This window comes from Mchenga conophoros, linkage group LG1, assembly GCF_057382185.1.
Source record: "Mchenga conophoros isolate Kocher_MC1m ecotype Shallow Benthic linkage group LG1, M_conophoros_male_GT1.1, whole genome shotgun sequence".
Taxonomy (NCBI): domain Eukaryota; kingdom Metazoa; phylum Chordata; class Actinopteri; order Cichliformes; family Cichlidae; genus Mchenga; species Mchenga conophoros.
In genome coordinates, this window is record NC_140526.1 from 33,196,399 (window position 1) to 33,222,048 (window position 25,650).

Consider the following 25,650-nt stretch of genomic DNA (forward strand, 5'->3'; position numbering starts at 1 on the left):
TCTTAGCTGCAAATGTTTAATGTATCTGTAATAGGCTTATATATTTGCTATCCCCTTTACACTTTCTGGCTGATGTTGCTACATCCTGCCAGGAACATGTTTCTTGAACAGGCAATTTCCTCTTCTCTACAGCAGTCACTTTGTCCTTTGCAGATATACCAGTTTAGAAGCTACACTGTTTAAGTTATTTAAGTAGGTAATTAATTTAATTCTTTGGTGATTCTTTTGGGTAATTAACTGAACATTTATTACATATTAGCCTAGGATTTCACCCAAGTACCATTTTTAAGTACTGCACCTTCCTTCCTTTGTCGGCTATCCCACTGCAACAGACAGTCTTGTGGATGTATACAGTTTAAAAATAGTTTTGCAATACTTGAAAAAAATTCCCACGGGAGAAACGCTGCTACAGTATAGTACCACTGGGATTCAGTGTTTTCAAGGACACTTCAGCTGGGTAAATGTTTTCTGTCATGGGGATTATTTGGGTTTAGACCTTCACATTGAAGGACAATCGCTGTGCTTATTGCACCATCATTTTGCACTACTTTCATCCTAATGCAATTTTGTTTCTCATTTAAATTGGCAATATGGGCAGTATGTTGTTGTGATGCTATCCATACTGACTCTAACAGATTGAGGACAATTTTATACCACCTATTATCTACTCATCTAATCCGTTTGATGTGTTTTTTCCTCTATTACATCAGCCAGAGAGGAGCATGTCAGTAGTTCCAGTTACTGTAGCAAATGCTATTTTTGACACACATGGGTATCAGTGCTTCTGGCTGGCTAGTGAAGAAGAGGATTTTTTTTTCTCAAGAGCCTTTCCACTTTCCACTTTCAACCATTTTAAGAAATCTGGGCACAAAGTAATGTATTGTTCAGCACTATACATTTTGATAGAAGAGTATTTTCTCCTGCTCTTCTCCAAAATAGGCATTAATTGCTTCTGCCATTCAATATTTATAATGTTCCAGAAAAATCTCGAGATGACTGTCTAGTGTTCTTGTAGTATGCCCAGCTGGGAATGCTTTTGTGCTTGTGTTTCTGTTTTTGCCACGCTTTCTCTCTTCTATTCTCCTTTTTTTATGCTACAATCCATTTCATATTGTGGCTCTTCAAATTGTTAGTTATCTTGAGCTGCATGACCCTGAGCTTTGCTCGCTCAGTGAGTGGTTCTTCCAATGCCTCTTACTTTGTTGTTTTTTTTTATTTAAAATCGTCAAGGATTTCTAAAATTACATAAACTGTCTTTTGTTAAATCCTTCTGTCATGGTTCTGGGTCATTTTGACCCAACTTTTTCAGTTTTTTATATTTTGGTATATTTCTATAATATTGATTATTATTCCAGATTAAGTTCCGTGTCTGTCTGCCTCCTTGTAAATTGTTTCTTTACGTTTCCCCTCTCTCGTCAGCTGTGATTTCTCCCAGGTGTGTTCCCCTCCTGTCTCTCATCCCTTGATTACAGCCGTGTGTATATTAGCCCTGTGTTTCCTTTGTTCTCTGTCGCGTTGTTAATGTCTACTCACCCTCAGTCTATGATCTGTGGTTCCAACTATTTTCCCAGTATAGTTAGTCCGCTGTTCGTCTGCAACCTGCAAATAAAGCTGTTTACTTTGAGTTCAACTTCGCCTCACTGAATCCTGCATTTTGGGTCCTTCCTACTTGCCTGCCGGTACACAGCCATGACACCTTCAGTTTTCTCTGCCTCCAATGGCTCAGTTTTTGGCTGGCCAAACAGGTATCGCTGCCAAGGCTGAGACCAGATCTAGACTGTCTCAGGCTAAAGACCAAATCTCCACTCACTGGTTATAAAAGCACCACGCTGTTACTGCCATGTCCAGCTGCATGACAGGTAAGACAGGACTCAAATGCAGGACACAGAAAACAAAAGAGTAGTCTCCTCCTGTATAACAACCTCCTTTTCATCTCCTGTTTCAAAAATACATGTAATCAAATGGGCCTTCAGTTTGTCAGAGATCACTTTGCTAGTGTTTTGAGAAAGGGCCTGATCTGAAATGCCTTGTTCCATGTTGTTGGGGCTCAACGACATGGGTTGGGTTTTCTGTAGGTTGGAAAAAATTCATTTGGCATGGTCATAGACCTTTTATAACTTGGAAACATCTTACATCAATACCAGAACAATAGAATTGACTTAACAACATGGGAAAACCCACAAAGGAATACATGGGCACTTTTAGTGGAAAAGTTCTGGACACCTGCTAAAATACTGCCATCCAACAGAGTATGCAAACCCAGTGGCAAAACACACCAAGTTTGCATACCCTGGAGGGCAATGAACAACACCAACAAATCCACAGCACTGAGTCACCGTGGGGCAATAAAACCTCCTTTTTTACTCAGCCCACATTTCTCTTACTCTTTCTCACTCTACTTTGATTTCTCTGTGTAACTGTGGTCGTCAGTAGCCTATTAAAGAAATGCCTTCAAAAGGTTTTGCAAAGTGCAATAATAGGTTCAATAGCAAAATCACCAGCAATGCCAAAATTGTAAGTAACCTTTAAAATGCTTCGTTGTTATACTATGTATAACTTTGCTTTTTTCTTTCTTTTTTTAATCAGCACAAGCTTTCCAAAGCCTGCATACCAATACATATGAAAAATGTCATTCATCTCACCAGCACCAAAATGCCTAAAAGCAAACTAAAATATACAATGACAGAATTATTTCCATGGTCAGGAAGAACAACTTTACAACATCTAACCAAGTCAAAAATCCTCTCTAGCAAGTTGAGGACAGTGTATCACTGTCAAAGCCTACATTAAACAAACATCTTTGTAAATGGAAATACAGTAGGTTTATAACAAGGTGCAAACCACTGGTTTCACTCAAGAAGAAGAGGGCCAGATTAGAGTTTGTCAGAAAGCTAAAAGAGCCTGCATAATTTTGAGAATAAAACAAACAAAAAACTAGGTTTCTGAAAGCAAGATTAACTCGACTGCTCCCTTATTGGGTTACCACAGCTGATCATTTTCCTCCCATTTTGCCCTATTCCTATCATCTTCCTATGACACACCAGCCCTCTGCATGTCCTCCTGCAACACATCCATGAATCTTCTCTTTCGTCATCCTGTTTTCCTCCTGTTTGGCAGCTCAGTGTTCAACATCCTTTATCCAATATATGCACTCTCCCTCTTCTGCACATGTACAAACTATCTCAGCCTTGCCTCTGCAATTTTGTCTCCAAACTGCTCAACCTGAGGTGTCCCTCAAATGTTCTCATTTCTAATCTTGTCTATCATGATCGCTCCCTCCCTCCAGTCTTTTTGTATGTGCCACCATCTCGAAACTGTGCATCATACCTGCTCCCACCACCATATTGTAAAGCTTCCCTTTGACTTTTGCTTCTGTCACAAATCACTGCTGGCACTCATCTCCACCCATTCACCTTCCCTCTTCTCTCTTCTTTACGTTTTTTGTGGACTATCCATTTCTTTGGATTGTTGACCCTGGGTATAAAAACTCCTCTACCTTCACTACCTCTATTCCTTGCAACTTTTCTTCTTATCTACACCATGCCAGAACAGCTTTAATGCTCCCAGCATTGCTTCCCTTCCTCCTGGTTTCCTGCATACACAATCTACCTTCCTTCTCTCATCATATCTGCCAGCTCATTCGACATACCAGTCACAGTCCCTACATTTAAAATCCCTACTCTCACCTCCATATTCCTGCTGTTCCTTCTCTCCTGCTGCCTCCTAACACACCTTCATCCTTCCTTCTTCCTTGGTCTTCAGCCAACACTAGCACAGCTTCCACTGGCACCCTGTTGGCTAACAGCACTGGAGGCAGTTGAGTTACCCCGGGCCCTGACCAATCTGGTTTGAAAATCTCATACTTGATTTTCTGCATGTTTGATTTGGCATACCTTCCCATACACAACCACATTTAACCAGTCTTCTGAACAGCTCTAAGAGTACACTGGCTTGTGCCCCCCCCCCCCCCCCGTTCCCGCCCGTCAATATTGCATTGCAAATACTAGTGCATCCACTTTTACTCTACTAATATTTTTTGGTATTTTACAGTTTCAGTTTGGCATACAAAAATTAAACTGAGTGAGAATGTTCATCAGCATTCCTATGTTTTAAAATTGAGGTCACTGAGAGAGATTGCAGAGTCTTTAAGGATACTTCTGGATATTTTCACCATGGGCCTTTTTCCCCCATCATGAGGATTTAATATTTTCAGTATTCATCATTCAGTTGTACAGCTTTTTATCCCTGCTATTTGCTGGAAGCGCTGCTCTCAAGTACATACACTCACTACCCACACACAGCTGAAGCAACCTCCCCTACTGAAAGCCCCCCAAAATTAAACAAATTCTAAGCAAACATAACTAACTACAGCAGTCCCATGTCCCTATATGACAGTGATTATTCCATCATATATGATGGTGAATGTGCCCCAGTAACTGCTCACCAACCCCACACTCAGGTGTACGTCACATAAAATGATAGCCTCTCTCAGTCAACAGTTTGCATTTACATGTACACAGCATCTGTTTTTGTGCAGTTAACTTGCTAATCTTCTGAAGCTAATTAGTCTAGCAAAGCTCAAATGGCACTAAATTCAACTTTAATGAATATCTGGAAAATCTGATGTTGATAATATCAGCTGCTTTATTGGTTTAAGCCTTTGAGAGCTTGTTTCGTTCACACCCTTTGTTTACTAGCTTGGCATTCCTGTCTTTGCAAGGCATGCCATAAAAGTAGTGAGGATATTTAGAATTACATTCTCTTGGTTTGTGAACGGTATTTGGCAATTTAAAGAAAGTCTGGGTGATGACATTACTTGGGCAGTACGATCGATCTGTATGTGTTGATGTTGAGTATATGCTCAAAATAAACAGTTTTACAAATTCATATGTCTAGCTCTTGGCTGTGGTTAGACCATAAACTTGCTTTAAACTTTTTCACCACCAAATAAGAACTGTCCCGGCAGTTTGAATTCTAAAGTTTAAGTTCATTGTTATAAAGTTTATTGTCATCTGTAAACATCTTGGATCAAGGATTCTAAATGCAAAACCATATTTAATAGTGTGGAGGGTTAAAGTGGACATTTGGGTAGACCATTACAGGAAAGATTATATCTTGCTCCCTCTTGCTGAGCTATACGTTCTTATAATTTAAAGCTATTCGTTTGAGAGGAAAAGGTGCCAGAATGCCACATAAAGCACCAGCTGGCAGCTAAGGGTTAAAAGGATGTTAAAAACGAGCACAGCCCCAAACCCCACACTCAGACTTTTACACATTTTGGGTGTGGGCAGCTATCAGGTCTGCTCCATGAAACTCCTGGGCTTAAAATAAACCCCAAACCAACCCCGTGAGAAAATGAATCTCCTCCGTTACCATGTGTCAATGTCACCACCGTACACAGTGAAGGAGGCTGCCCTACATAGCCAATCTGCATAAAGAACTGCTCAGCAAGTGTGTGTGCATGCATGTGCTTGTTTACTTGCATGCATGTCTGCACATTTAGAGAGTGACAGTGTGGTAATGAGAGGGGATGTCAGAGAAGAGGCTGGTACTGATGTGCTGTCACTAGGGATCTTCTCAAGGTCTGATCAGCCTCTTGTCTCTTCAGGCCAACTACCCAGGCCTTTAAGAACAACAGCGCAACAGCACGTGATATGCAGCCAATTTATTTGTATAACACATTTAATATGTTTCCTGAAGAGAAGCCCTACACAGGTCGAAACAAAATCCAGAAAAGCGAATGCTGCCAAAAAGAGAGCAATTTCAAGCGGTTGCTTTTCTCATTTACAGAGGTCATAACATGTGGAATTTATGGGATGATAAAAATGTTAATTTGAAGTGCCAACACTGAAAAATGCATATTTCTATGAGTTTGTTTTGCAGACATAATGAAATTATTTCAGCTTGTGAAGATGGACTCAAATGCCGTTTGTTGATCCACCAGGTTTTCAAAATGCAGATAAACTGCAGACCATGTGGAAAAACTGTTTCCAAATATTTATTGAATTAACTGTGAAAGCTAATCTTGTATAGTTAGCAAAACAATAAACAAGAGGAAACTGCTCATTAATAATCAAAAAACAAACCCTCGGCACTATCCTTCACAAAATATGTGCTTCTTTATGATAATAACAGTGTTGACTGGTTTACAGCTTTTTAGTGGCCTTATGGGTTGTGTATCTTTTTTAGTAGAACTTACGTTCTTTGCCATCTGTACACAGGAATCTCTTTTTGCCTTCCTTGAATTATTAAAATCTGATTTCTTGGTAATGTTAAAAATCAATGGCTACACTCAGTCAAGGAAAAGACTGCAGTATGCGTACCATCGAGTCAAACCGCAGCCAAGGGCTTAAGTCTGTTGCTTGGTAAAATAGTGTTTAAAAAAACATAACATATCTGCACTCACTGTTGTGATTTAAATATGTTTGCAAGCATTAGAGAGTTGTTTTTGCTATGCATCTGCACTGACTGACTCTAGATGACTTGACATGTATATATTGGATGTGGGAATCTATCTTTTGCTATCTGTTAAGCTATGTGTTATTGTTGTAATATATCCTTGATAGGAAATTGTATAATCAGATTTAAATAGTGTCTTGAAACATGACGCAAGACTAAGACATGAGCTCTGGAGGCTCATTCATGATAACACTGACTGATCTTTTTATTATTATTATCATTATTATTATTATTATTATTTTAGCCCTTCTTCAATTTGATCCTGCACTCTCAAAAAAGTTCAGCTTTCCTCCGATCATCATTAAAAATACCTGTTACCAAAGGCTTGTGCACTCTAGTCGATCCATCATGCAACATGACAAAGGACTCTGATGAAGGAGGGCTAGAGAGACTCATCTAGCTTGGCTACATCACCTCACAATGACATTACAACAATTTGTTAAGCTTTCCCAAGCAGGAGCAAAAACAAAGTCAAATGAGTCAACAAGCCCAAATCTCCTGGGAACAATCGCACAACAGGCATGAGTCTGGCCAGCTTCTATGGCATAGCTCCAAACAAGCTGAAGGTCAGAACAAAACTCAAAGCAATTTGATAAAACACTCATAATTCATTTACCATGAAGCCTTGTTTCTCAGCACATTATCCAGCTCAGTGACTCCCCCATGTAAACAATTCCATGTTTGAGCAACCAACAATAGAATTATACTGTGTACACTGATCTATGAGCTGTGTCGAAAGTGTGCATATTTTTTTTCTTCCCCCACACAACCGCAAACAAAGAATCATATTAAAATGTCTATTTTGAAGACCAGTGGTTGTATTTATTTGTTTGGGGAGAACGCTACCTCAATTAATTTTATGTTAACTGTTTTTCCCTTATTTTTCTGAAAAAACAATAGCCACGACAGTCATCAGAGAAAGGCAGCAATTAGAATACCTTTTCAGATCGAATTTGAACATTTTTCACTGAACCAAGACAGGACGTGTATTATGGAAAAAGTCAAATGCAAAAAAAGGACTGAGGCCCACAAATAGGCTTTTCCATCAGATTACTGTGGTAAGAATACAGTGCTACAAATATTAGTGCTCATGAGGTTATTACTATTTAACTTAATTGTGACATTTAACATTCAATTCAGAGCTTAAATTCAGAGAGAAACCAATTTGAGATGATTTGAACTTTGCAACATGATGTAGTATTCTGCTGTAAGCTGCCATCAGAAGATGGGTACACTGTGGTCCTAAAGGGATGGTCATGGTGAGTAACAATACTGTTTACACAATGCTCAATTGATACCAAGGGGCTCAAAGTGTGTGAAGAAAATATCCCTCACTCTCTTACACCAACAGTAGCCTCGGGGTTGATATAAGGCAGGATGAATCCCTGCTTTCATGTTGTTATTGCCAAATCCTGAGCCCATCTTCTGAATGTTACAGGAGAAATTGAGACTTGACAGACGGAGAATGTTTTTCCCGTCTTCTATTGTCCGTTTTAGATCACCCTGTTTGAATTGTAGCCTTAGTTTCCGTTGTTAGCTACAAGATTGCCATCTGGTGAGATCTTCTGCTATTGTAGTTCATTGGCTTCAAGGTTGTGTCGTTTGTTCAGAGATGTCCTTTTGCAGATCATTGTTGTAATGAGTGGTTATTTGTGTTATGTTGTCTTCCTATCAGCTCCAAGCAGCATGGTCATTCTCCTCTGACCTCTTTCATGAACAAGGCTTCCATGTCTTCACTGGACATTTTCTCCTTTTCAGACCAAACTTGGAAACACAGAGACAGTTGTGGGAGAAAATCCCACTGGATCAGCAGTTTCTGCAATACTCCAAGCAACCTATCTGGGAACAGCAACCACAAAAAAATTATTAAATCCCCACTCAGACATATTTTGAACTTCAGCAGGTGTCTTGACCATTATTAAATTTGCTGGTTGCTCCCATGTGGTTGGCTGATTAGACATTTGTATTTTAAATGAACAGGTCTAATAAAGTGGCCAGTGAGTGTATCGTCATTAGAACCTGACTTGCTGTTGTTATGCAAATAAGATGATTTACTTCACCTTTTATTCTGTACTTCCAGTGTATATGTATATGTATCCTGCCTGTAATAATTATTTTTATTATTATTTTTGCAATATATCCTTTCATGTTTGAATGTGCAGCTAACAATCATGGCTGCACAAGTTAGGTAAGACAAAGACTGGGTTTAAAGAACCTGAGTGCAAACCTGTATATAACACCATAAGGAATATCTAATTGAAACCATCATAAATAACATGCAAATTGACTGACTGTGTGTGACTTCATTTCTGTTTTTATTCTCTTTTTTTCAACCAGTAGGATCTTCCACAGTGAGTTCCTCATTGCTGTGTAGCTCTTCTCCATTTCGCCTTCCAGCTTGTCATCGTGGTGCTGTCTCTCTGGCATGCATTCCAGTCTGCTTTTTAGATAAGTGATTTTTGTGTATTTCCTGTCGAGATCCTTTCCAAATGAACCATTCCAAAAATCCAAACAGTGCTGGCTCACTGAACACGTCACAAGAAAACATCACTTAACAACGGTGAAGAAGATTTGTATCAATAAATCAATCTCAGTATGCATACTGGAATTTGTGCTTTGCCATGAGCGTCTTGGCGCAATGATTTTTGTCTGATATTTTTTTTCCCTTTTCCAGCCCTTGATGGATGGATATTTTATTTTGCTTTGTTTTCTTTTCTGATTCCTCGAACAGCACATGCTCTTTGTAGTTTCAAATATTTTTCTCCTTTCAAAGCAAAAACAGATCCAATGTCTTTCCAACAGTCAAAAGAAAAAAAAATTGTGACAGATTGATTAGTAAAATCACTAATAATGACTGTCTTGTCAAAGAAGCAATGACAATAATAGTAATACTGTATGCTGTGCTAAAGAAAAGAGATGGAAGACTTCTCATTGTACTCTTGTCTCCATTTCTTTGCACAACTCTGTAGGTTTTGAAGGCAACAGAGCAACATCAAGCACAATTATAGTAACTGGTATGAGGTATACCAATGGTCTGCATTGGCTTTTTGAGCGATAGTATTTCCATTCCATTATTAGAATTTTTGTAGTCCTTTTGGAACAACCATAAATGTTGTTTTAGAAGCTGCCTCTTAATGACAGATGACCTGTTTTATCAGGAGAACTTGATGCATTAAAGGGAAAGTGATGTTAAAAATAAATGACAAAAACAAAACACAGCTCCAAAATAGCTATGCATCATTACCACAAGAATCCATTAATTTAATATGAACTGTAGCTTGTACTGCATTGCTCAGCTACTTTGAGTTTATTGTTTTAGTCAGAAAATTAAAGTAGACTGTCTTTCAGGTTGCACACAAAAATCAAACAAACTACATGCTCGTCTTATTTCACAGGTAGCTCCACATATGTTAAGGTTATGTTCTAATGTTACATTTAAAATGAACATTTTTTAGGAACAAGAAAGAAGAGCAATAAATATTATCTTGCAAGCCCACTGTTTTGTTTTTTAAGTAAACTCAATGGATGCTATTCCATGAGGACAGACATGTTTATCCTAATTAGGGTAAAAGACTATTAATGGGGCATGTTACAGGAAGTCTTTATGAGCCGTTATCACCTACTGAGCTGAAGGTGACCCTCTAATCAAACTCAACATTTGATTCAGGACCCAAAGGATCAGTGGTCTCTTGGTTCTGGAGATTTAACAAAGGTACACTCTCTTGAGGTTTTGGTGTGGTTAATAAACCAATCCAGGCACTTTTCATCAAGAAAGGGATTCTGGAAATAGCTCTCATGTCTTATGTTTTCAAAATGGATAACCTTGCAGTTTTTTTTTTCTCAAAAAGAAGCCATTAGTGGCATTGTTACCTGAGGGCCATGGCCATTCGAGAAGTACTCTGTTACTGTTCAACACAAATCTAAAAGATCTGCAAATATAGACAGGCCAGAAACGGAGAGATCATTCATGACATTTAACTGACATTTAACAAAACCTAGCCTTATTTTCACAACTTCCCCGTTGTAACCAACCATCTGAGAATGCTTTTTCAAAATAAAGTCAATTTTGAACTTTTCAAATTTAAAGGTTATCTCTCCATCAAAACTTAATATTGGTTATATTTGTACAATACTTCTGTTTTTTGAGATGTTAGATGGCAAGATGAATTTCACTTTTGTGGCATTAGAGCTTACATCTAAACATTTACACTTAATAAAAAGACTTTAGGTAGAAGCAAGTGAGACAGACAAAGTTTTAATATAAAAAAAACAAACAGAAAAATGCGCACACAAAAAACTCTCCTGGATGTTGACTGCAATGAAAACTGACATGCACAGAGCATTTTGAATAAACACATTGTTTATTGATTTGTGACACTGAACTACTGGCTGTGTTTTTGTACCAGATGAAAGATGATTTGGCACACTGCTCATTTATTTATTAAATGGAATGTTCTGTTCACCGGATAGGAAGGGGAATTGCACTGCTGTTTCTGTTTTGTGTTTATCGATTTGTCTGAAGCACCCGATACAGTAGAGTACTCCCTCCTGTGAGATTGCTGCAGATTAGTTGCTTTTGAGGCAAATGCATGTAATTGGATTCAGACGCATTGTGTCCCACCAATTGATCCAAGGTGTAATACTTGTACCGTGGAGTTTAAAAAGTCTGACACTTTCTATTAAAAAAAATACATCTCTGGTATCTCACTGTGGCAAAGAAGAGCTATGGATTAGTTAACTTTGCTTTCTGCACAAAGAATGTGGCAGGAGTGAAGAAGGCTAGTTTGTAACTTGCGTGGACAGTGTCACGTAAAGGGATTCCACTCTCAGGTAGTTATAAAAGATCACTTTAAGATTGGAAAAAGATCATACGAGTCTTATTTATCATATTTATATTTACTATTATATCCTGCCTTCATGGTCTAGTTGCCTGCTTTGAGAAAGAGGTAAAGAGAGTGGAGCCAAGATTTTGCAGTGCCAGCATTAACCAACAGATGGGAGAAAGGATTCCTGACACAATGCCCACCCTCCAAGTGACGCCCAAGAGATCCAGCCCATGGCTACCAGCCATCCAGAAAAAGAGATAAATGTTAATATATAGTTGCAAAAATGAAAAAGATTTGGGGCCTGGCTAGCACGTGTTCACACACACATGGTATGAGTGCATGGTCTGTAGCAAGGGTGAAATAAGTAAATGGCCTGTATTTGTATAGCACTTTACTAGTCCTTAGGGACTAGTAAAGTGCTTTACACATTCAGTCATCCACCCATTAACACACTGGTGATGGCAAACTACATTGTAGCCACAGTAGCCACAGCCACCCTGGGGCAGACTGACAGAGGCGAGGCTGCCGGACACTGGCGCCACCGGACCCTCTGACCACCACCCATAGGCAACGGGTGAAGTGTCTTGCCCAAGGACACAACGACCGAGACTGTCCGAGTCGGGGCTCGAACCGGCAACCTTCCAATTACAAGGCAAACTCCCAACTCTTGAGCCACGATCGCCCCATATCGTGCAAATGCAATTACCCGACTCAAAACAAGAAACACTAATACACACAATTCCTCTAATGAGAATCACAGCACAGTTTAGACAAATTAAAACTGAAAAAAATAATAACAAAGAAATGAACATAAAGGTGAACAGAAACCAGAGAACCACTTTAACGATGGAAACAACCAAAACCAAACTACTGCAGGAGTCCGTGCTCGCTGCAGTTCAGGGAAACGTTCTCGCAGAAACAAATCTTTGCATTGGCAATTTGAAAATTGATGGAGACCATTTGTCATCATGATGACATAGAACTTGGTCAACAGATATTTTATATATATATATATATTAGGGGTGCAACGATATTCGTATCGATATTGAACCGTTCGATACAGTGCTTTCGGTTCGGTACGCATATGTATCGAACAATACAACATTTGTAATTTATTTTATCAATTTTCCTTCTGACGATGCTGTCTGTGTTGAGCGCTCAGTGAATCTGTGTTCGACTACTCCGCCTAGGCTGCACTGTCGAGCGCAGATCCACTGAGCGCTCAACACAGACAGCATAGTCAGAAGGAAGAGCGCAGGGCAAGCTAGCGAGACAGAAGTTAAGCTCTACTTGCAACAGGCAAATTGAACCTCATTCAGATCTGGCGTTTGGAATTATTTTGGTTTTCATGTGACTATGACCCTGAAGGTAAGCGAGTCATGGACTAAAGTAAAACAGTATGTTGGATGTGCCATGCAATGCTCAATTACATTGGTGTGAACTAGTGTGTTAGCGCAGTTAGCTCGTTAACGTGTTGGCCGTCTAGCCCCATGCACGGAGCGATCGGCGGTAGCTCGTTAACGGAGATTTGCCGTGTTGTGGCGTTAAGGTCATTTCAACGAGATTAACCTGAAAGCACTAGTGGGAACACAACGAATATGACTGCACATTTACGCCGACATCATCCTAGTGCAAAGACAAAAACAACAAGCATGCTACTAACTTTAGCCGAGTCATTTAGACAGCTGTTAGCACATGATTCTCCTTATGCTGCTGAGAATATAGCCCAGAAGAAGCGTATAGTATAGCTTTTATTTTGGAAAGAGACATTTCTCTGTAATAAACTCTCTTTTCCAAAGATGAGTGATTCCTCAATCAGATACAGGGCTTGCAATATCACTAGCCCGACGTCCTGGAGCTAGCGATTTTTTCAGTCGGGCTACCAAAATCTATCTCTGCCCTGCCCGTCGGGCTATTGTAGGAAAAATATATGTCAATGCTTTTGCATTCTTTCAGAAATGTAGCTGGGTAATTATGTCATTGGCATCGGTGAGCCACTGTCAATATGTGACATATTGAAGTCGCGTTTGAATTTGCGCTTGTTTTTTTGCTTTCACTTTGCAATCGTGCGAACTGTGTATAGAGAGCGACAGCACTGATCTGTGAGTGATGATAATTTGTGCACCAATTCCTCTGACATCGTCTTATTAATCGTTAGCTTACTATGCAAACATGACAAGTGAAATCTCCAGCAGCAAGCTTAAACATGTGTGAGGTTGATCGCGCAGAGAATCGCTGACCGTTATGTGAGTGTGTGTGTGTGTGTGTAAAAGCATTTCAGTTCTGCTGAGCCAAATAAGACAGGTCAGGGTGAAGAAGTGACAGCCAAAGAAAAGCTTACCACAAAACGGAGAAGTTATGACAAATCAGACTATAAGGCAAAAAGAAAGTGCAGCTTTATGGTTTCATGGACAAAAGAATTTCTGTGACTGCAATATGACGAGCTAAATAACCAGGGCTGCACATAAGTGGTCCGCAGGTGCGCATTCGCTGTCAAAATAAAAAACACGCACAAGGGTTAGGGTTAAATTTAAAAACTGTACTTTTGAGTTAAAATATATATTTATAATTTTAATAAATGACAAATTAAAAAGGCATGAACATTTTTTTGTATCGAAAAAATATCGAACCGTGACACCAAAGTATCGAACCGAACCGAACCGTGAATTTTGTGTATCGTTGCACCCCTAATATATATATATATATATATATATATATACATATACACACACACACACACACACACACACACATATTGCAGAAATAGTTTCAACATAATAACACAGTAGCTCCACCTGCGAGAGGTTTCCCGGATTTTTGAAGAGGCCGCTTCCAGGGTGCACGGTACAAGTGCTTGAAAGCAGAGGCACCACTTCCCAGACAGCCGGAAGACTTGCAGTTCAATCACTAGTAGCAGACCAGATCTGAAGGGAGGAAAAAAATTACATTGAGCTGGAAGCACAGAGAGAGCAAAATGACACTGACAAAATAACTTGAGCAAGCCTACATCACAACAAAAGTGAGGCTCAAAGAGGAGCCTTTACTCTGCATATGCTGCCATGAGATGAGCTGGATACATTGTGTGCAAAAGTGTAACAAAAGTAGTGCTAACTACACACTGACTTAAATGTACGATGATTGCCTACAGCGGTTTGTGAAATATTTACAATTACAATATTTAATCTGCTGATTCATGTTGATGGGTTATTTTCTTTTACTTTTGTGAATATGGAAATATAAATAGGGCTGCAATGCAGTCTTAGGCAGTTTATGAAATAGTCTTATCATTTGAAACTATCCTACCAAAGAAAATCACACTGGTTGATTTAAATTTGGTGTTGAATTATTATTTGTTATAGTGGCCATGTTAAGTGCTTCATGTAAAACACTTAGCCGCATTATCACTTTAAATCTAGCCAAACAGCCAATTAACATAAAGTAAACAACTAAAAAGTGCTTTGAGTGACACAAAGTTTTTTCTTCCCATTATATTTGACTGAGGCCAGACTTCACTCTAGAAATACTCACTATCACCTCTTCAGCCATGGAGTGAAATTACAAGATAGGCTACCTGGTTAGCTAAACTAAATACATACCAATGAAAGTTGTTTCTTCCACTGATGATTTTTGTTCATATCTTTACTGACTGCCAGCAATTTTATGCAGATCACTAAAAAGTGACAAGTGATGCAGTCAAAAAATATGTTGGCCTATTATTTATTTTAATTCCATTTTTGTTTTCCACAGTTTTAACATTGGCAATAAACCTTATGCATAATTGTCAGCAAAATGTAATCTAAACCAAACAGGTTATAATGGTTAACATATTCTGGTTTTTAGTGTATTTAGATTTTTTTTCTAGTGTTTAGTGTTTTTTACACTACAGGGCATGTTTCCTTTTATTTTGTGATTTTTCAACATAATCATTTTGGAGTTTTTTTCTTTGAGAATCACTCATCATCCTAACAACCTTGTCAGAGTAGTGCTAATTATTGCATTATTATCAAAACTTTGCTTCATTCATTAACCTCCTCGGATTTGGCATCCACATATGTGGACATCACATTTTGGGTTATTTAGACCAAAATACAAAATTTTGCTCTACATGGGCCTGATATCCACTTACGAGGACATTATACTGCTACTGTTCTATCAAAATTTAAATATCCTCATCCTCTTATTTTTCTTAAAAACAAAAATAAGGTAAAAAAAAAATCTGGTAATTCTTTGTTTTTACATTCATCGGGCCCCAATATGCTCAAATATCAAAGAGAAATTAAAAATGCATGCCGTGGAAGAGTTCGGGTCTTAGGAGGTTAATGGTTGATGTTCATCATATTAAATTTGGTACTAGATTTGTGTATGTAATGGATAAACCATTTATGCACTTAAATTTAATAATGGGCCAGAAATATGCATGAGGCTATTGTACATATGGCCTAAATATAATTAAACAGATAATTTTATCAGACAAATCCGCAGAGGCTTGGAATTACAGACATATTTCAAAGCTGCTGCCCCATTGTGTACATTAGGGTCAGCAGTATAGTAAGTGATTCATTTATTGTCACTAAAATCCCTCTAGACCTCCCCTAAAGCATACATGACCCATTTCGTTTTACTATATCACAGTGGAACTTTCACATGAGAGTCCTGAAGGAAATTAATATGCGCCCTAAATTTCCACAGATGATTTAGCACTTCCATCTGTTTAACCTTCTTGCTGTAATGGTTTGATTCAAGACATTAAAATAACGTAGAAACAGTAACCCATTCCCCAGCTACACACAACTGGACTCCATTTAAGCACAGAGACCAAATGTATGAACCGATACACCAAGAACTGGAAATAACACATGCATTTAAAAGGTGCAAAGCCAAATAAATACCACAGGGATATAAATGACCTGCTGTGATCTATGCACAACCACCTCCTTACATAATCCACAGACTCCTTCCATAGCAGCAGCACTGATGTTCTTTGCATCTATTACGCTATCTCAGACTCAGGGTGTTACGGCACTAGCAGGGCTCCCTGTGAATCTGACCTTGTGTGGGTGTGTCCTGCCATCTCTCCTGGCTTAGGTGCTACTTTTTTTGTGCAGCTGACTCCCATCAGCAATTAAGAATACTTAAGACCAGAGAAAGAGAGTGTTGCTGGGTTGCAGATAGTAAGCTGTGTGTGTAGGGTGGTTGATTGCTACTGCTATGTGGAGAGGAGCGTGTTTTGGTGACTAACCCTTTTTGACTTACGTATCAGTTTATTGACCAACCCCTGAGTTTTGTTGTTTTCTTTCTTTAAACGATGATAGTCGCTTATCAGTCTCTTTTAGTTTAGTCATTAATAGAAACATTAATAAAACCCTTTAACTTAACAATTTTACGTCCCTGTCTCCTTATTTTCAACATGGAGACCTTTTGTTACTTTCTCTCACCCCCTAGACCAGCGGTCCCCAACCCCCGGGCCTCGGACCGGTACCGGTCCGTGAGTCGTTTGGTACCGGGCCGCAAGAGTTGAGGCTCAGGTGTGAAATGTATAGTTTTCAGGGGTTTTATCGGTTTTGAGCGTTATTTTGTTATCGTTTTCATCGTTTACTCTGTTTTCCTGGGTCTTTTCACATGTGTTATGAGTAAATTTTCTTTTTTTCGGTACCGGTACTAATTTTATTTTGTTGTATTTATCCGCGACACCTTAAAGGCCGGTCCATGAAAATATTGTCGAGAATAAACCGGTCCGTGGCGCAAAAAAGGTTGGGGACCGCTGCCCTAGACCTTTTCAGGAGAATGTCACAAAGGGAATTATAACACTTTGAATGGTTTTGTCAGAAGTTTCAGGTTTGATGGTATCAACTTTGTTTACAGTCCTACCAGCGGTACTAGATTACTGATTGAGATCTCTACACTTTAGACAAACAGTTCTGTACAGAGCTGATGCAGTGATAGAATACATGACTGCTCACTTCAGAAAAGGGGAAGGATCCCATAAAGCTCTGGCTTCATCATGTGAACTGAATGGAATATTTCTCAAACGGGTTCTTCAACAAGGAGGTTGAAAATAAAAGATGGTGTTTGTAATTTTTTGTTGCTATTGTTTTATCTGTTTGAATTTTATAATTTTTTTCTCATCGTATTTGCTTAATACCTAATTTTGCTAATTCTTTTCAGTAACTTTACACCTTTACATGCAACGGTTCCTTTGTAAGACATCACAAGAATTCACAATGCGCCACACCTCAGGTGCAAGATGATGAAATCGTGCCAGAATGTCACTCATCATCATTCAAAAACTAAAGAGCCAAGGGGAACTTTCAGTCATGCCATTAAAGTGTCACCTTGTCAGTTAGCGTCACATGAAGGATGGGTGTATTGACTGTGTGCTGTGCATTTAGCCCAGCCCTAAACAGTGGAGAAAACTTTCAGCTCTGGCATCCCAAGGCCCAAGGCGACAAGGAAGGGACACTGGCTGGACAAGCCTACATTCAGTGATTTGGCCCATGGGCATATGTGTCAAAATTTCACTACTGGCATATACAGTGATATTAAAGACATGGGTCAGGATCTCACTTGACAAGGTCTGTAGAGTCATTTCACATTCAGTTTAGATGGCTGGAAGAGACTGCCTGATGTGACATTTTTGACTTTATCAAAGATATAAGAAAGTGTTCTCAAATGGTTAGGATTTTTTAGGGGGCCAAAGCACTTTTGTGTACTGTGAGTTTCATCAACCATGCTATAAATGTTTACCGAAAGACAAAAAGTAGCAGATTAGATGCTGAGACTAACTTTATGTGGTCACATTTTTATATTCCAGATTTATCCAAATGTATCCCTTTATAACCACCTGCTGCATTACTCCTTACTTTTACCTCAAGCAATAAAATATGTTGTTTTCTGCTTTTTTGAGTCCTCAGTAACACCATGGATGTCGATGGGAAAGAAAGAAAATTAACTTATTAAAATGTCTTTGGTTTGGCAGAGATAATCTGAAAAGGTTAAAGTACTAATTGTTGACTAAAAGGTACAAGATTTAACATGACTTTCCTATTACTGTGCCATCTGTGACATCTTAGATAAGGGAAAAATAAATAAATACATAAAAAATAACTATGACAAAAACATACTGAATCTCAATCTAACTGGGTTTAATAAAAGGGCAGCTATAATGCCTTTATAGTACCAGTGATAAAATGCTTTGGAGTCCATTACTAAAGATTTTCACCAAGAAGTGTGTGGTTTGTGTATCTTTTTGTAACATAATTTACTTATTTAAATACGAGGACAATACCACATTGCCTGAAAAAGAGTGACAGTGATGATAGCACCACCTTTCTGAAAAACAATGAAATTTAATGTGACCTCCATCACCTGTATAAACATTGACAGCCTCACTCTCGTTTTTTTTTTTTTTTATTTTATTTAATTCATTTAATTCATAGTGAGGCTACAGTGTTGTTAACATCTTTACTGAATAATGTTAAACATCCATAATTTTTTAATAAATTGCTTGTTCTGTTCTCATATAACTGGGGCTTGCATGCATGACATCTTTGTTACTTTCAAGTTGAATTACATTTACATTTAAAAGTAACCTAAAAACACGGCTACCAGAACACGAGGTCTGTCTCCTATTAGAGGACACTGCTGAATCGCTCTTAAAAAGGGCAACACTTTCTTTAATGACACCAGAGTTACCAATTTTCAGAGGGCTTTCATCTGTCAAAAAGGCTTGCCTTCTTTCTGGATTTTCTCTTTCCATCTAGCCCTCCCTCCCACACTGTAACACACAGAGCACAGTGTGGCTGTGGCCTCTCAATCCCACAACAGGGCTTTCACCGCTGTCATCAGCTCAAAATGCCTTTCACAGGTAGTGAGGAGGAGGAGGAGGAGGTGGGGGGGGGGCTCTATGTGATCCAAGTGCTACCTGGATCATTAAGGGACTCTGTGGCTCAAGCTTCTGTCAGCGATCATTTCCAATTAGATCTCCATTTTGCAGCACACATACCTCAGCACCCGTGGGGACAGGGGTTCATAAAGCAAAATCACTGAGGTGGGGAAAGGCACATTAGGATGAGTGTTCATATGGTAACCTTGTTACACTGGGAGAAGTGGGACATGTTTCTGAGTTAATGAACTCAGATTGACTAATCAACATGAGCTTTTGGCATTGAGACTTTTGTTGATTTGGTCAGAGTGAAAGCTGGAACATTAGCATGTAGCACTAAATGACTCATCTAGTCATAATCATCTCTTCAGGTGAATCTATTTTCAAAATATCTTAATAACATAAGGGAGGGGTGTGCTTAAAAGTGATGCCTTTCCTGAAATTGGTGAGTGAATAAGATGAAAGACCCAGCTATCAGCAGTGTGTGGATGGAATGTATTAATATATTCTGAATGCAATATGTTTTCATTGTGTTTTTAGTCAATTTATTGAATATCCATCTCCGTAGATTTTTTTCAGTGGAATAGTGAATTCAAAATAGGAACAGGTTGTGTTTCTATAAGACTTTCTCTCTTTGTTTCTATTACAAACTGATCAGAAATAATCATCTGGGACATTTAAATGGGCAGGTGTGAAACGTCACATTCATGACAATCATACAAGTTAATGGCAGCTTTGTAAAGTGTAGTGCTTCACATCCCTCAGAAAAGCCTAAGATTTCACTCATTAATGTTTAAAGCTCAATACTCATTGCCTTGGGTTAGGGCCCATTGGCAATAAGAGTAGACCATGATTATTTTATAGAGTACCAGCAGTTTATTAGCCTGTTAGCAGACAACATCCACCTTTCAAATACAACACCAGATTACAAACACATTATCCTCTGTTACAGAGGAATGGTTCCAAGAGAAGGGAAATGAGTTGCCCCATTCTGGACTGAAATGTACGGTGTTTGGGGTATACACAACACTTTAAATCAAAACATGCCACAGGCAAATGGCCTTAAATAAGAAAACAGCACAAAAACACCATATAAATTACACGTTTCGCTGAAGCTCGCACCAGTAACAGGGATTTCATCAGGGATGACAACTTGAGGGAAATCTCACTGAGTACATATGGACCATGGGAGAGTACCTCAGAACGCCCAACAGAGAGATCCTACTGTGGGACAGATGAGGAAACAGTCAGCCTTTGTAATCTGATTCTCTGTTTCATAATGCAAGGTGACTGAACATTAGTCTGATGTGCAGATTATTGCAAAATATTAACAAATGGGGTCATAGTCTGCACCACGGAAAATGGTAAATTGAAACATTTCCTTCAACACTAAGATTGGAATGACTTCCCAGGACTTATTAGCATTCAGGAATACAAAAGGTTTGTAAAAATCCTGTTATTATAGGTATTGATTGGCCATTTCTTTATGATAATATATATATAATATAAAATATATTATCCACCTAGACTTGGTTCAGTTGCAGTGTGTCAGTGTGAATATGAACCGTGCCATGTCATATTTTTTTAAATATGTGTATATATTTTTTTGGCTGTTTGAACCAAAGTAAAGGTTTGAACATTCCCAGAATGAATTCCCTCTGCCTGTGGATGTGAGCTACAATCACTCAGGTGTCAGCCCTTAGGATCACATCATTACTGCTCAGCAATGGATTAAAATATTGGAAGACCTGCGGCACTAAATACATCTCCAGAAGACTTATGGAGTGTGAACCCACTTGGAGGCAGCTTGCCACCCACTGTTTTCATCATGCGAGTGCCTTCCCAGCTTAACAGGAGTGCAAGTTCATCCAGGACAGTACAAGCAAGCTGTGCATCTGCATTAAAATACAAAATTGACTTCTGTTGTTTATTTACTGGTCTAGAACTGTACGCCAGTGTTTACTTTGGCTTAGAAAATGCCCATCTAGCCTCAATTACATAGATAACTTAAACTTAATAAGCCAAAGGATTCCAGGTAGGTATGGTTTGAGTTGGTAGAGACTGGAAAGCTCCATCTGAACTGCCACTGCCCACTCTGGCCTGAGGAGTAAAACAGAAATGGACATAAACATTAACAGGGCTGTCCACTTTCTTGTGTTTTGTTTGGTTTATTTATTTTTTTGCTTGAGTCTACCTCAATCACTTTTCATTATTTATTATTGATTTAAATTTTGTTAGTTTACCCTTTCCTTCATTCATAATTTGTTTTTCTTCTTTAGGTGTGTGGTAGGACTAGACATAAGCGGGTCAAGAATTCCAGGAGACAGATGCTGTCCAGTGTAGTGAGTGATTTATTCACCATTTTGTGACCAAACAATATTTACGAAAATAAATAAGAAACTCAACTCCATAGTTAACTCAGTTCAAATAAACATAACTGAACTTAAATCAATGGAAATTAAGGTCAAAATGCGCACAGCTACACTGACCTGGTCCTTTCTTCTGAACACCTGCATTCATCTGCTTAAATAGTCCATTCACCCCTGGACTATTCCATTAGGTAGGTGAGACAAACATTTCTATACTCAAACCTATACTGCTACTCCTTCCTAGCAATGAAACTCTGCAGTGGATAGTCGATAGATATTACAACAAACCCATTTCTCTATAAACACACTCTAAAATCAGCTTTATTAAATTACAAAGATTCTCCCCCTTTTTCACCTGGTCTCTTCCTGTGACCTCAGATTAACCAGGTCGCTATAAATACAGGAAGTAAAACTACATTTCCTCTTTTTGTTCCTGAACACAGTTGACATAAATAACATGTTAACTTAACAAACTTGTCAGAATTGATTTAAACCAAGATGTTATGTTATATGATTCTAACCATGCAAAACATAAACAAACCCGGGATAGTAGATGTTTGCCTACTACAGAATACATATGAGATCTGGCTAAATCAAAGCAATAATGTTAATTAAGAATATGGACAAATGGTGTTCTCACCTACTTTGTCACAAGGTGCATTTGGTGTTCCATGTTTTAGTTTTTTACAATATTGTTCTCATTTAAATCCTGCAGCTTGATTAATATAATCAGCATAAACACATCTCTTTAAGCTTGAAGCTCCTCAAAACAAGTTTGATTAAATATTAATAACAAATTTGTATTATATCTTTGTGTCTTTGTGTTTGTCTTTAACTTAACAATATAAAAGCACCTTGAGGAAACTGTTGTTGTGATTTGATGCTAAACACAGTAAATGAATCAGTTTGTTAAACTAAGAACTATGATGACCAATAACCTTAACTAATACTGAAGAACTCACATAAGTCATGATGGAAACATTGCGTTCACCCTTATGTGAGTTATCTGGCTATTCTTTGCCTCTGTGAAAACACTGTAACACTGGGGGTCTTAGTGTCTTGGAGATATTTCCTTCCTCCTCTCTTCATTTCTTTTGCTCCTCGCTCTGGGACAAAGCTCTCTTTCATGGTCTTTCATGTCTTTATATGAGTTCATGGTGTTTCCACAGTAGAGAAATTCCTTCCAGCACACATTTATGTTTACAGCATTTACTGTTGTAAAGTACTTCCGATGCTAAGCTTTCTCAATCACTGGAATCACATGAGTCATGTGATCGGAGGACAAGAAAAGCATGGGAAAGCATGGAGGAGGTGGCGGTGCAGTACCTGCATGAGAGAAAGAGTGTTTGCGCAGACATGCCTCCTTTCTAATGAACGGGAAGAACACTCTGAACTTTTGTTTCACTCAAGTATAGATCCAGTAAGAGCATTGGTATTGATACTTGAATCAGTCTGCCCACCTCTACCACAAATACATCTATTGAGAACAATAAACTTCCATGGTCCCCTTTCCTTTCATGCCGACCTGCCTTTTCTGTCTGTTTCTCCCCATTTTTGGCTCTCCTTCTCTGTCCTCTGTCTGTGTGAGTGTGTGTTGTTAATTTAGCTTGTGCTTTTATGAGGCGAAGCCATCCGGGTTTCCCACCTCCCCAGTCTTTGTACCTGGAAGCAGTTGGTAATTATCCACCTATGTGCAATCTAGTGATTAACCACCTGCTATTAAGGCTTCCTTCAGTTCCCTCAACTGTGATAGCTCAGTGCTTTCAGCTCAGTGTTTTTGGTTTTAGTGAGAAGATCTGTTTTTGTTTTATTTGTTTTTTGTTTTTGTTTTTGCTCTGGACTTACCCTGTTCTCTTCTGTGCAGAGGCTTCCTGCTTTGTGAATTCTGTGAAAAGCAGCCTGTGAAGACCTGTGGTTTAAAAAGACAGTTTGGAAAGAACTCTTGGACGTTTCTGCCCACCTCCCTCGTTTGCCTCAACTCAAAGAAGAGACACCAAACAATTCTCAAAAAACCTTTGACTTTTCTGAAAATGTTTGGTTGCAGTGAACCTACTGAAAATTTATTCTGGTGTCCAGATTTAGTTTGGTTATTGACATTGACGGAATCATTTACAAATAAAACAATGCATTCATGTAGAGAACAACAAGGTAACTGTATCATCCAGCAGAACAGGAGAGAGCATCAGCGTGATACAGATTAGAGTAGCACATCTGAGAATTTTGCCCCTCGGTAATCCCTTGCCTCTTCTTGGACAAAAAAAAATGCCCCTCTAGTGGATTAGTAGTATATACAATATCCAAATGAGACTGAGACTGACTGAAAGATTATTTTAAAACCACAAAGACATTTGATAAACTGGGAATTTGAAGCTTACATGTGAATCTTCAAATTCTTGGTAAATCTGTCAATCAGACAGTGGATATGCTGCTATGTCGCTTGACTTATTTTGTCATTTGATATTGTCAAATCTGAGGTCATTCAAAGGTCTTCCTGGGCATTCAGTACAGGCTTAACTATGGAGTTTGCAGGATTATGGTACAGTTTAGAAACATGGACTGTGCTGGACTGTTGACATTAGACAATGATGCTTTTGTCAAATCCTGCTTCATTTCCAGCTTTTGTTAGTAACAAGAAGTTGAAAATGAGGCACAATGGCTTATGTACCATCTACTTGTTCTATATTGTGAAGTTGTTCAGTTGTCTAAATCGCAGTTATTGCCAGTGACTGCATTTTTTTCAGCTTCTTATGGTTCCCTCATCAAATCCCACTTTTGTAGGTGTAAACTTTTTTTAATTATTAAATAATCTCGGTGAAACAGCACTGTAAGTGCTTATGTGGCTTTTTTGGGGGGAAATTTTGATACTTTAATATGTTTTGACCTGTGTGCTATACAAAAATGAAAATTTTTATATGTATTGTCCTTTCTGATACCTCCCAGATTGCGTGTTGATGCGTGTGTCCACAGACTTTTGTTTCTGTGTGTGTGGTTTTAAAGATTAGTGGGTCTTTTCTGTTGGGGATTAATGGGTTGGTTTTTTTTAATCATTTTAATAGAATTGCTTCCAGTTGTTGGTGTCATGCATCTGTCAGATCACCATTCATGCAAAGAGAATCATTTGTAAACCAATAAAACATTGCTGTAAAGAACAAATGAAAAGCACCCACCTTTTTGCTTTGGTTTTGCTTGGGTAGATTCTCACATTGGGGTACTTTTAAAATTAAATCTTATTAAATGAATGACTGTAGACTGACTAAACTCACATCTTTCCAATTTCATGACACGTCACAGTCTCTCCATTTTAGTGTTACAAATCATAAGCGACCAAATCAGGATTTTAACACAGCAATTAAAATGAAACACAGAGGTAATCTCCCGCTATGAGTATACTCTGTGAGATTAGAGTGGATTATATTGGATAATGTCCATTGACCTGATTTACTGACCGACTGTCTCTTGTTGAAATTAGTGTTGTAAATCTGACCTTCAGATATTGGATTTAAAGCTAAAGAGAAACTGTGCCACAGAGATGGAAGTACCTGTTTAAAAAAATCAAAAGACAAAAAAATAGTATACAATGTAAAATGTTTGCAGATTTGTTCCCTGCGGTTTGAAATAAATAAATAAATTGTTTGGGAAAAAAAATCTTTCTAAATCCCACATAATCACTAAATCAGTAAACAACAAAATTGCCTACATGCTGAGATTAATCAACGTCTCTCTTCTAAGATTTGGGTCACAGTGAATAGTGCCAAAGACACGAGGTCACAATCCTCTTTAGAAACATATAGTACATGCAAAGAGTAGGTAAATAATAAAACTGCTGGCTTCTTAAAGACATCAGCTGCAAGGCTGACACTGGTATTGTTTTTACCTTTTGTGTATATGTCTTTGCATGTGTCATCATAGCAAAATGTGCACATGGGTGTGATTTTTTTTTTTTGAATTGCTTTGTTTTGTTGCTTTACTTTGTTATTGTTTTTATAACAAAGTAAAACATTTGATATCAAATTAAGATTTCAAATTAAATCCACCGTATTCCCCTCAAGTGAGAATACGCTGTAGTTTACAGTCCTTTGTGATGCAGCTCCACCGCCTCTAACCCACCTCATTT

The 25,650-nt window shown here is 38.4% G+C and overlaps 1 long non-coding RNA gene across 1 annotated transcript in view; it reads right to left on the minus strand.

Annotated features, from left to right (window-relative positions):
• LOC146583666 (uncharacterized) overlaps window positions 1–25,650 on the minus strand; it is a 58,944-nt gene that overhangs the window by 19,184 nt on the left and 14,110 nt on the right. The window contains exon 2 of the long non-coding RNA XR_014893174.1: window positions 14,081–14,209. This is a non-coding gene — a long non-coding RNA (uncharacterized LOC146583666). The remainder of the gene's footprint in view (window positions 1–14,080; window positions 14,210–25,650) is intronic.